General features: G+C 40.1%; 1 long non-coding RNA gene across 2 annotated transcripts; it reads right to left on the minus strand.

Annotated features, from left to right (window-relative positions):
* Window positions 1-8,396: 8,396 nt before the first annotated feature.
* On the minus strand, window positions 8,397-13,136 carry LOC140512545 (uncharacterized). Of its 2 annotated transcripts, XR_011969803.1 has the most exons (5): window positions 13,089-13,126; window positions 11,009-11,332; window positions 10,754-10,831; window positions 9,203-9,281; window positions 8,397-8,509 (listed from the first exon to the last, which is right to left on the minus strand). It is a non-coding gene; the product is annotated as an uncharacterized lncRNA (long non-coding RNA). The 2 variants fall into 2 exon arrangements; XR_011969802.1 differs by lacking the exon at window positions 11,009-11,332 and having other exon boundaries at window positions 13,089-13,136.

A 13,136-nucleotide genomic window follows, 5' to 3' on the forward strand; every position in this document is an offset into this window, starting at 1 on the left:
TTTAATTCTCTCTACCTCTGGATAACTCAAAGGACATTTTTGGCATGTGAAATGTGACCTCCAAAGGATGTTCACTTAGAAGAGCCACAGGAAGAAAAAGAAAATGTTCACCCAAATGAAAAACTTGTTTCTTTTTCCCTCTGAATGATACTTGGCCTAAATTGATTAGTAATTTTGATAGGATGTTTGGAACACAAAGGTAGATACCTAAAACACCTGAAATCATCATGGTTACTTCACCACATTGTGGGAAATCCAGAAGGTAGAAGAAATCCGGAGTGTCATATCATCCTTGGAATAAAAAGAGAAACTAAAGGATTTCTGTTACTGAGTTTGACTCAGTGAAATGCCAGTAACATTAAAAATTGCAAGGAAATACTTCAAAAGGAAAGAAAACCACATATCAAAATGTGAATGAAAAGAGACATGACAGAAAGGGATGTTTAATATTAGAAATTCCATTCCCAAAACTGAAAAATTGGTATTAAGGAAAAAGAGAAGTTAGAATTGACATTGTCCAGGTTAACATGATGTTATCGACCTCATGGTAATGACAATTTAGTCTGTTCAAGAAGACTGAGCATGCCTCTGGTAATGCATGTTCAGTATTGATGTATCTCAGTGATGGATGTTTTGAGGAAAGGATTTTTTAAACTGCATCTCTAATTTTAAGCTGTCTGGTTCTGTCATTTCTCCCACTCCTATGCTCAGCTCTTAGCAGAATATTTGCACCAGGTTTGAAGAACCTGTGGCCTGGAAGCCACAATTCTTCTTTGAGAGTCATGTGTGTGGCCTTTTAATTGAGTCCAAGTTTTGCCGAATAGTTGCCTTGATAATGGGAATTTGTTCTCTGCAATTTGGAATCAATCAGACACCAGGAACTGAAACCCAAACCTGGCCTCCACTCCAACAGCTTCAAATCCTTGGAGTGTCTCCACGTGAATGGTTAACGTTTTCTTTTCTGTCTGAGAGAGTATAGGTGTGTGAACAACTACAAATTATAGGAATAAACTTCATAGAATTAGTAACGCAAAATAAATCCAAGCCACCACACAGCAAAATAACTTCATACGCATTGGTTTCTGAGACTTTGAGAGACATTGTGAAGCTTGGTACTTCTGGCACTATCCCCCAAATGAAGAAAGAACACACACACCTTTACAAAGTGGTCTTCTGAGGCAAATGCATCCTTGTTTAGGAAATGTGGGAAGCAGTGATGCACGTTGTGTACCCATAGACGAGTTACTGAACTTTCCTTAGCCTCTGTATACTATTGAGTAAAGGGTAGGAAAATTGATCTAGAATTCTCTGAGGACCGTTCTGGCTCTGAATGTACGCTATCTCAGAAGGGAGTCCACCGATTGACCTCAAAATGTCTGTGTGTGCGCTGTATGATATTCATGGAGAATGAGATGATGGAGGGCTTTGCGGAACCCAACAAGTTTGGAAACTGTGTCCGGGTCATTTCAAGAATCCTGTTGTTTTGTCTAAAAACAGAGGAGTAGAATGGAATATTTTGCCCTCGAGGAAGTGGACTCTGACTCCTTGTGATGGTAGCCTGGGTAGATTTTGATAACAGGTAGACCGCTCAGCAGGCTATTGTCACAGTCCCGGGTGGCGGGCATGAAACTATTTAGAAGGGATATTACCATTATTCCCGGAGAAAACAGTCAGAATCATAGCCTGTATTTTTGGGTGCTAAATGTTTTCTGCATTTGGTGGCCAGTGAAGCATGTGGAGGTATTTAAAAGAAAGAGCTCTGGAGGATGACCTTTGGTTTGTAGCTTAGTTGACTGAGATGGGGGTGGGGGGGTGGGGGCGCGTTTCATTATGCCATGAACGGGAGTCAGGATTAAATTTGTTTAAAGGAGGGGAAGAATCCCCAGTTCAGGTTTAGGAATACTGAGCAGGAAAAGTCTTTGGTCTTAGAAGAAAATGAGTGAAATCAAGACGTACCTCTAATTCCTGAAAGGTTTTTAAAGAAGCGTTGAAAAAAGATATCTATTTCCCTAGCTGAGACAGGAACTAGCCACCACAGGTCCTGTCCAAAAGTTCTCCAATGAAAGATCTGAGCTCGCTTCTGTAACCATGGAGACCAAGGAAATCCTTGGCTCTGTGATGTAAGCAACCTATGGTCATTGGAAGTTGGGAGTTTGGCTTAAAAACAAAATGATAATATGAGGTGACCACCAGCTGAGTTGTCCACTATCAATGTGGTCAGCATTTGCTCACTATGATTTTCTCCTATGATTTTTATTTCAAAATTTATGGTTTCTCAATTGTTTTAAATTTCTCATAATGAAAGGCATTGTACACTTGTAACAAAATGGAAAGTGCCCCAATGTATATAATTGTACGAATGTACAGTCTGATTTTCAAGTGTACGTGGAATTCAAAATTCTCTCCGAGGGTTTCTGAGTAAAGGAGACTTTATATTAGATAATTGTTTCACAGGAACACATGACATGACTGGTAATAACAAACGTGCATATGTGAGGGGAAAGCAAGACTATTTAATACGGTCTTCTTCTGCCTAACCCCATAGTACATTTTGTCTAATGAAATGTGACCTCAGAAGGATGCTCACTTAGAAGGAAAACAGGAAGGAAAAGGATAAATTTGCCCAAATTAAAAATTTGTTTGTGTTTTCTTCTGAAAGATGTGACCTAAAAGGGTTAGTAAATTTTATAAGATGTTTGGAACACTAATTGATAAACCTAAAACACATGAAATCATCAAGGATTTCTCTGCAAGCCCTGAGAAATTCAGAGGGTAGAAGAAGAAATCAGGAATGTCACATCACACTCCCAGTTATAGGAGAAATAGAAGGATTTCTCTTACTGTACTGGACTCAGTTAAATGCCCCCAATGTTGAAAATTGCAAGGAAATACTTCAAAAGGAAAGAGAAATAGATATCAAAATGTGAATGAAAAAAGACATAGCAGGGAGGGATGATTCATCGTAGAAATTTCTTTCCAAAAACTCAAATATGAACATCTAGGAAAATGTGAATATAGAATTGAAGTCATTCAGGTGAACAGGATGTTATCGACTCCACACTAATAAGAAATGAGAGTGTTCAAGAAGACTGAGTATTCCTGAAGTATTGCTTGCTCAGTATTGATGTCCCTCAGTGATGGCTCTTTTGAGAGAAGGATTCTTTTACCTGCATTTCGATTTCAACACTCTGTGGCACTGTCATTTCTACTATTTTTATGTTCAGAGTTTATCAAAATGTCTGCACCAGAGTTGAGGAACCTGTAGCCTGTAAGGCACCTTTGTTCTACTAGAGTCATTTGTGTGGTCTTTTGATTGAGTCCCAATTTTACCAAATAAATTCCTTGATAATGGGGTTTTCTTCTCTCAAGTTTGGATTCAATCAGAAGGCCCAACACCAGGTACTAGAAAACCTAATATGGCTTCCAGGACAACAATTCCCAATCCTTAGACTATCTCCACCAGAATGGTCGTCTTTGTGTGTGTGTGTGTGTGTGTGTGTGTGTGTGTGTGTGTGTGTGAGAGAGAGAGAGAGAGAGAGAGAGAGAGAGAGAGAGAGAGAGAGAGAGAGAGAGAGAGAGAGAATAAGTGTGTGAACACCTACAAATTACAGGAATAAACGTCATAGAATGAGTAACACGAAATAAATTCAAGCCACCACACAGTAAAACACGCTTGTACACATCGGCTTTCTGAGACTTTGAAAGATATTCAGAAGCCTGGCCTATCTGGCTTTACCCCCTACATGAAGAAAGAACACAACCCTTTACAAAGCGCTATACTGAGGGAAATGCAGGCTCATCTGGAAAATGTGGGAAGCAGTGATGCATTGTGTACCCTTAGGCAAATTCCTGAATTTTCCTGAGCCTCTGGATATTATTGCGTAAAGAGTGGGAAAGTTGGTCTACAATTCTCTGAAGACTGCTCTAGCTCTGAATGTACACTATCTCAGAAGAAATCAACTGGCTGGCCTCAAAATATCTGTATGTGCAGTGTGTGATGTTCATGGACTATCAGAAAATGGAGCACTGTGCAGAACCAAACAAGTTTGCAAACTGTGCCAGGGTTGTTTGTGGAATCCTGTTATTTTCTCTGAAAACAGATGGGTAGAATGGATATTTTTGCCTTCGACGAAGTAGACTCTGACTCCTTGTGATGGGAGTTGTAGGTAGATTTTTGCGACAGGTAGACGAGTCAGCAGTCCATTGTCACAGTTCTGGGAGGTCGGATGAAGGCATTTACATGGGATGTTACCGTTTACACCAGAGAAAACACTCAGAATCATAGCCTGGATTTTTGGGTGCTAAATGTGATCAGCATTTGATGGCCAGTGAAGCAAATGGAGGTGTTTGAAAGAAGGAGATGAGGAGGATGACCTCCGGTCTGTTGCTTGGTTGACTGAGATGGGGTTGTGCCCGCAGCCATGAATGGGAGACAGGACTAAGGTTTGGTAAAGGACGGGAAGAATCCCCAGTTCAGGTCTGGAAATGTTGGATGGAATGAGTCTGTGGTCTTAGAATAAAATGATTGAAATCAGCACCTCCGTCAAACTCCTGAAAGGTTTTTTAAAGAACTGTTAAAAAATGTATCTCTTTCTCGAGCTTAGATGGGAACTAGGCACAACAAATCCTTTCGAAAAGTCTCCAGTGCAAGAACTGGGCCCTGTTCTGTAATCATGGAGAGCCAAGAAATCCTTGGCTTTGTGATGTAAGCAACCTTTGGTCATAGGCGGTTGGGAGTTTTACTTAAAGAAAAATATAATATGACGTGACCCCGCGCTGAGTTTTCCAGTGTCAATGTGTTGACCATTATTCACCTCTTTTTTCTTATGATTTTTGTCTCAAAATTTATGTTTTTTTCTCAGTTGTTTTCAATTGCTTATAATGAAATGTATTGCACACTTGTACCCAAATGAAAATGGTCCCAATGTACAGAATTGTACCAGTGAACAGCCTGATTTCCTAGTGAACATTGATTTCAAAACCCTCTCAGAGAGTTTGTGAGGAAATGAGACTTTGCATTACATAATTGTTTCATAGAAACACACGAGATGATTGGTAACAACAAACTTAGATATGTGAGGGGAATGCACGACTATGTAGTACTGTCGGTTTCTGCATACCCCACAGGACATTTTTGGCATATGAAATGTGACGTCGGGAGGATGCTCACTTGGAAGAGCCACAGAAAGAAAAAGAAAAGGTTGACCCACATTAAAAACATTTTTCTGTTTCCTTCTTAAAGCTAAATGACCTAATTTGGTTAATAAATTTGATAAGATGTTTGGAACACAGAGCTAAAAACCTAAAACACATGAAATCATCCAGAATTTCTCTCCACACTGTGGAAAATCCAGAAGGTAGAAGAAGAACTAAGGAGTGTCACATCATACTAGAAATTATTGGAGAAATAGAAAGCTTTCTCTTACTGTGTTTGACTTACTTACATGCCCCCAGCATTAAAAATTGCAAGGAAATACTTCAAAAGCAAAGAGAAATACTCATCAGAATGTGAATGAAAAAAGATATGACAGACAGAGGTGTTTAATCTTAGAAATTCCTTCCCCAAAACTGAGAATTAGCATTAAGGAAAAATGAAGTTAGAATTGAAGTCATCCGGATTAATATGGCCTAATCGACCTCATACTAACGACAAATGAGAGTGTTCAAGAAGACTGAGTATGCCGCTGCAATTGCATGTTCAATACTGATGTGCCTCAGTGATGGCTGTTGTGAGTGAAGGATTGTTGTGTCTGCATTTCTATTTTTACGCTCTTTGGCACTGTCATTTTTCCTACTTTTATGCCCAGCTCTTAGCACAATGTCTGCACCAGGGTTGAGGAACGTGTGGACTGCAGCTCACGTTTCTTCCACCAGAATCATGGTTGTGGCCTTTTAATTGAGTCCAAGTTTTACCAAATAATGCCCTTGATATTAGGGATTTGTTCTCTGAAATTTGGAATCAATCAGATTGCCAGAAACCAGGAACTAGAAACCCAAACCTGGCCCCCAGTCGAATAGTTCTAAATCCTTGGACTCTCTCCACGAGAATGGTCAGCTTTTCCTTTTCTGCGTGAAGAAAAACAGTTGTGCGAACAATGACAAATTATAAGAATAAACTTCATAGAATTAGTAACACACAATAAATCCATCTGCCACAGAGCAAAACATGTTAATACACACTGGTTTTCAGAGACTTTGAAAGACATTGTGAAGCCTGGTGTATCTGCAATTATCCCACATATGAAGAAAGAACATATTCTCAGGGAAATACAGCCTCATTCGGGAAATGTGGGAAGCAATGATGCATTATGTGCCCTCAAGTGAATTCCTGAATTTTCTTGAGCTTCTGGATATTATTGGAGTAAGGGTGGGAGAGTTGGTCTAAAATTCTCTGAGGACTGCTCTATCTCTGAATGTACACTATCTCAGAGGAAATCACCTGGTTGTCTTCAAAGTATCTATATGTGCACAGTTTGGTATTCATGGACAGTCAGATGATGGAGGATTTTGCAGACACAAACAAGTTTGCCAACCTTGTCAGGTTCGTATGAGGAATCCTGTTGTAGCTCTGAAAACAGAGGAGTAGACCGTTTGTTTTTTGTCCCTTATGATGTGGACTGTGACTCCTTGCGAGGGAAGCAGTAGGTAGATTTTAGTGACGCGTAGGCTTCTCCTACGCGTCTCCTACTTCTCCTAAAAACTCAGGAGGCTACTGTCACTGTTCACGATGGAGGGGATGAAGGCATTTACATAGGATTTTACAATTATACAGGACAAAACAATCAGAAACGTATCCTGCGTTTTTGGGTGCTAAATGTTATCAGCATTTCATGGCCCGTGAAGCATATGGAATTGTTTGAAAGAAGGAGCTGTGGAGGGTACCCTCTGCGTCGTTAGCTTGGTTGACTGGGATGAGGTGGTTCCCTCAGCAATGAATGGGAGGAGGGATTAAGTGTGGGTAAATGAGGGGAACAATCTTCATTTCTGTTGTGGAAATATTGAGCAGAATAACTCTGTCCTCTTACAAGAAAATGAGTGAAATTAGGACCGATCTCTAATTCCTGAAAGGTTTTAAAGAACTATTTAAAAAAAGTATCTGTTTCCTTAGTTAAGAAAGGAATTAACCACAACAGGTACCCCTCCTAAAGTTCTCCAGTCCGAGAACCAGGCCTGTTTCTGCAATCATGGAGACCAAGGAAAACCTTGGTTTTGAGATGTAGCAAGCCATGGTCATTGGCGTTTGAGAGTTTCGCTTAAAGAAAAAATTGTAATATGAGTTAACCCTCCTCTGAGTTGTCCAGTGTCACCGTGGTGATCATTTCCTCATCATTTCTTTTTTTATCCTTATGAATTTTATTTACCAACTTACGTTTTTTCTCAGTTGCTTGCAAATTTCTCATAATAAATGGCATTGTACAATTGTAACGAAATAAAAGTGCCCCAATATACAGAATTCTGCAAATATAGAGCCTGATTTCCAAGTGAGCATGGATTTCAAACTCCTCACAGACGGTTTCTGAGCAAATGAGATTTAACATTAGATAATTGTTTCATAGAAACCCATGACATGATTGGCAACAATAAACGTGGATACATGAACGGAAAGCATGACTATTTAATACTGTCTGCTTCTACATACCCCACAGGACATTTTTGGCATATGAAATGTGACTTCGAAAGGATGCTCACTTAGAAGAGCAACAGGACGAAAAAGAATAGGTTGGCTCAAATTAAAAACTTGTTTCAGTTTCCCTTTGAAAGCTACATGACCTAAAATTGTAATTAAGTTCGACAAGATGCTTGGAACAGAAAGCTAAAAAGCGAAAGGGCATGAAATCATCAAGAATTTCTCTCCACAAGGTGGAAAATCGAGAAGGGAGAAGAAGAAATCAGAAGTGTCACATCCTAGGAATTATAGGAGAAATATTCTAGAGCTCGCTCCCCTCCTATCAGTCCCCAAGCCCCAGTGGCCTCTCGCTGTGCAACACACACTTGGTCCTGAGCAACAGTGCCCAGAGAACAGGTGGACAGGCCAGCGGGTCCTCGCCCCTCTGGGTTCTGCCCTGGAACCACAGCAGATTCCTCTGGCTCCGCAGCCCGAGGGGCAGCCCCATGTTCTCCTCGTTGGCCTCAGTGAGAAGGGGCTTCCAGGCTGCTGCGGGAGCCGCGTGTACGAGGCCTTCCTTCCAGTGCTCCGGATCCTGAAAGCTCTTGGGTTAGGATGCGATTGGGGTCCCAAGCTCAGCCGAAGTGCATATGGGGAAAGGTTTAGGGAATGAGGTAATATGGGGCACGGGGTGGGGTACAGCCCCCAGTGGGGTCACCTAGGGGGGTGGGGGCTTGTTGGGACATGTAGGAATAACTTGGAGGGTGATGGGTCTGAAGACAGGAGAGAGTGAGGAACAAGGCTTTGTATTTTGGGACTTAGAACAATTCAGAACACTTCATTTACCTATTTTCAAACTTAACAAAAGATCTTCAGTTTTCATTTTCAAAGCTGAAAGAGGACCTGTGGGTAGAGAGGGAAAGTTAAGTCCTTTTAAGCCTCATGCCGTTCACCATTGTCGTTCAATTGACTTCTTTTCTTGGTTACACTGCTCTCTGTCAGCAGCCTCTTTGCTAATCCTTCCAGATTTGTCAAACCGCCAGGTGGGGTTACTCAGCAGTTTGCTAGCTTGAAATTTAGATTGTCATCAACATCTCACTTAGTGGTGCTTGAGCTAGCCTGGTCTCCAGTTTCCTTTATGGAGAAAAGCACTCTCCCCTCATAATAGTTCCACCCCTGGGGAGTAAGGCCATTCCTCCAAGTTTCCAGTCTGGTTTCCTGACATGGAACAAGGAGAGTATCATCCTTTCTGCTACAACACCTTCCTCCCTCACCTCATCTGCCAAAGGCTTTCAGGGATTATCATCAGATTAGAAATTTCTAGACACTGAAAAGTGTGCTGGCATTTCTTAGTTAATGAATAACTAAGTCCCCCTGGTCATGTTATCTATATCAGAGTCATCTTGACCTCACAGCTATCAGTAGTGGAAGCTTCTTCTCTGCCACCCTGTCTGGACTGCCTTATTCCCATCTGCCTCAGCCCCTCACTCCCTCCAGTAACCTGAGCCCCTGGGTCCCATTATGAAGTTAATCATCCTTTCATTTTTCCTCTTTGGAGGGTATGTTCCACAAATAACAAACGTGATTTCAACTTACACCCTTTCCCTTCCCACTTCTTCCATCTTCTGGTTCTTCCAGCATACTTGCTAATGATTTTTGTGTTTGTCCTTCATTGCTGAAGAAGGAAAATAAGGAAGCAAGAATAAGCTATTTAATATAATGATGCAAGGATAATTAATGAAAATCCATTACAGAAAAATCCACAACTTTAAGAACATCTCAACAGATGAAGTTGTGAGAAAACAGTGGAACAACTTTGTAAGAGAATGTGTATATATATGGAGGTGTAGAAACATGATAAATAAGTAAAGTCAAATGTGTGTATGTATGTGAACTTAGGGGTATCTTGATATGGATAAGTGTCTTGTGTTTGAAAACTGGTAACCTCGTGGTATTTCTACTTGTGTATGTATTTTACCTTTAAATTTGTTAAACTCCTGGATTGGATGTGAGTTATGGACGGAATTTTTCCATCAACCAAACCCATGAGAAACTCCAATGACTATGAATGCAAAGAAATGGAAAAAAAATGACATTCATAAAGAATAAAGATGAAAATGCCTATCGACATCGGATAAAACTGGCTTTTCTTTTTCTCCTTTTTTCTGTTTTTGAGATAGCCAGGAGAAAGATCTGAAATTCAAGGTGAGGAAAACGTTTATTTTCTTTCATCCAATTTTTATGTGTAATGTTCCATATATAATATAAGATTACATGTAGACATTGCATAGCAGAACCCTTCTAGCCTTACATAAGGAAAATGAGATCCAGAAGGCTGTAATGTAACTGTGTGTTTTTATGTGTATATGAATTTGTATGCAAGTAGGTTTGTGTATGTGGATATTTGTGTGAAAGTATGCATGTAATTGTATGTGTGCTATGAATGTATATGTTTTTATGAATATGTTTATGTTTGTATGGGTATGTGAGTGAATTTGGCATATATTTGTATGTATAAGGTTGTGTATGTGTATTTAGATGTATGTGTATTGAATGGGTGTATTTGTGAATGTGTAAATGTGCCATGCAGTGTGTGTGTGTGTGTCAATGGCAAATATTTTTACTTAAATGGTACAAATTTTATCTTCTATTTCAAAGGAAATTCTTAAATATTTACTCAGTTTTTCATATAGGCCCATTTTCAACATGAATTGCTATTGTTTTGCTTGCACATAACAATAAGGGTTCCCTGCACTCTTTTCTAGAAGATGAAAAACTTGTGGAATGTTTCCTTCAAACCAGAAATGGACCTTGGATATCATCAAATCTTACTCTGTCTTTAGTCCTGATGAGGAAAGTGAGGCCTAGAGAGGTTAAAGCACTTAACAGAGGTTACATTCATAGTGAGAAATGAGAGAGCTAAGATTGGGACCTGGATCAATCCTCAACATTGTCATAGTCTTTCTTTTATGTAATGGATCATAGGAGAACAACATAAACACAGCAGAAAAATTTTCCGTGACTAAGAGGCCTCTGCAGCAAGTAGTCAAATGGATATCATGGTACAGGTACAAAAGAGTTCAAATCAAGTGGGGATAAAATAGGGTTGATGAGTAGAATTTTGTTATAGATGCCCAATAATCTTACCATAAGCAGAAAAACCATCCTCTTTTTGACTGATTTTCCCTTGTATGTATTCTTTTCCTTTTTCATGATTTATAATCTCTAAGAGTAAGAAGAATTGAATGAGTGCAATCCAAAAAATACTCTGATGGTACCTGCTAGTGACAGCTGCCACTTAGAACTGGCTTTCTCCTGCAAGATAAGGTGGCTGACCACTTTGACCTACAGCCTTACTTATCATTACTAACCATCCGCGATCTATGTAAAAACAGTTTTTACCTCTACAGTGCCATCTGGATACCAAAACACTGGATATGAGTAATTGCAGCACTAATCGGTCCGCATAAAATTCAATTAGCCTAACCCCAGGTTAATGGTGTCATTAGAATGATGCTCATCATAAGTAACCTCAGAAATGACAGGCGGGGAGGTGCATCATTTTTCCTCAGGCTGTACCATCTTCCCTACTATTGGATCTTCAGAGCCCAGGCTTAGTTGGCTGGATAATTGATCCCGTGGGGAGAGCAGTATGGGATGCCAACAGACAATAACAGTGCAGGAAACTGTGGGTACCCCGAAGAGAGTTAAATTTTCACCAGTAACCTGTCAGAGGAACACCGTGAGTTACTTTTACCAGCAATTCCAGATGTCAAATTAGATTCATGTAAAATCAGTTTAAGGCCACCAACATTGAAAATTGGAAGGTAATACTTCAAAAGGGAAACACAAATAGATATCAGCATGTGAATGAAAAAAGCCATGACAGAAAGGGATGTTAAATCTTAGAAATGCCTTTCCAAAAACTAAACGACGAACGTCAGGAAAAAAAGTGCTGATAGAAATAAAGTCATCCAGTATGAGATGTTGTTACTGGCCTCGTGCTAATGACAAATGAGAGTGTTCAAGAAACCTAGCACTTCTCAGTTATTTCATGTTCGATATTTGATGTGCCTCGATGGTTCCTGTGTTGAGTGAAAGATTCTTCATCCCTGCAGTTCAATGTTTAAGCTCCTTGGCACTCTCATTTCTCCTATTTTGATGACCATCTCTTAGCACAATGTCTGCACCAGGGTTGAGAAACCTGTGACCTAGAAGGCACATTTGTTCTCTGAGAGAGAAAGATGTGGCATATTGATTGGGTCTAAGTTTTACCAAAAAGCTCCCTTGATTATGGAGATTTATTGTCTGAAGTTTGGATTTAATCAAAAGGAGAGACAGCAGTACCTAGAAAGCCAAATGTGGACTCCTGGAGAAAAGTTCCCAATCTTTGGACTATCTCCACCAGAATGGTCATTTTTTCCCTTTCTATGTGAGACAGCATAGGTGTGTGGATAGCTGCACATGATAGGAATAAACTATATAGAATTACTAACACAAAATAAATCCAAGCCACTACACAGAAAAACAAGTTCATTTACACTGGTTTTATCACACTATGAAAGACAGTGTGAAGGCTCCCCTATCTAGCGTTATCCACCAAATGAAGAAAGAACACAACCCTTTAGCAAAGTGGTGGTCTGAGTGAAATGCAGCCTAATATGGCAAATATAGGAAGCAGTGGTACACATTGCATGCCCTAAGGCAAATGTCCGAACTTTCTTGAGCCTGTGAATTTAAATAAAGGGAAGAGGGTTGGTCTAAAATTCTCTGAGGATATTTCTAGCTCTGAATATACACGCTCTCAGTGGAAAGCAACCGGTTGGCCTCAAAATATTTGCATGTTCCCAGTGTGATATTCATGGACTATCAGGTGATGGAGGTCTTTGCAGATCCAAACAAGTTTGCAAATTTTGTGGTTTCTTTGAAGAATCCGGGTGACTTGGGTGAAAGCAGAGGACTAGACTGGATTTGATTTGCCCTCGAGGAAGCTGACTCTGACTCCAGGTGAAGGGAGTATTAGATAGATTTTGGTGACATACACAGCACTCCTCAGCAACAGCAATAGTAACAATCCAGGGTGGACAGCATGAGCGCGTATACTTGGGCTGTTACAATTATAGGGGAGAAAACAATCAGTAGAATACCTTGGTTTTGTGGTTGCTAAAAGTGAACACCGCTTGATTGCACATGAAGGATATGGAGGGGTGAGAAAAAATGAGATGTGGAGAATGATCTCTGTGTTCCTAGCTTGGGGCCTGGGATGGGGTGATGCACCCAGCCACAAATGGGAGCTAGAATTAAGGTGAGCTTTAGGAGAGAAAAACTCCTCAGTTCAGTTCTAGAAATACTGAGCTGAATAAGTCTGTGGTCTTAAAAGAAAATGATTGAAATGAGTACCTACATGGAATTCTAGAAAGATTTCGTAAAGAATAGTTGAAAAAAAATATTTATTTCCCTAGGTAAGAAAGGAATTACTCACCCTAGCAGCATCAGTCCCAATGTTCTTCCATGGAAAACTGGAATCCCT

This window comes from Notamacropus eugenii, chromosome 6 (genome assembly GCF_028372415.1).
Source record: "Notamacropus eugenii isolate mMacEug1 chromosome 6, mMacEug1.pri_v2, whole genome shotgun sequence".
NCBI classification, from domain to species: domain Eukaryota; kingdom Metazoa; phylum Chordata; class Mammalia; order Diprotodontia; family Macropodidae; genus Notamacropus; species Notamacropus eugenii.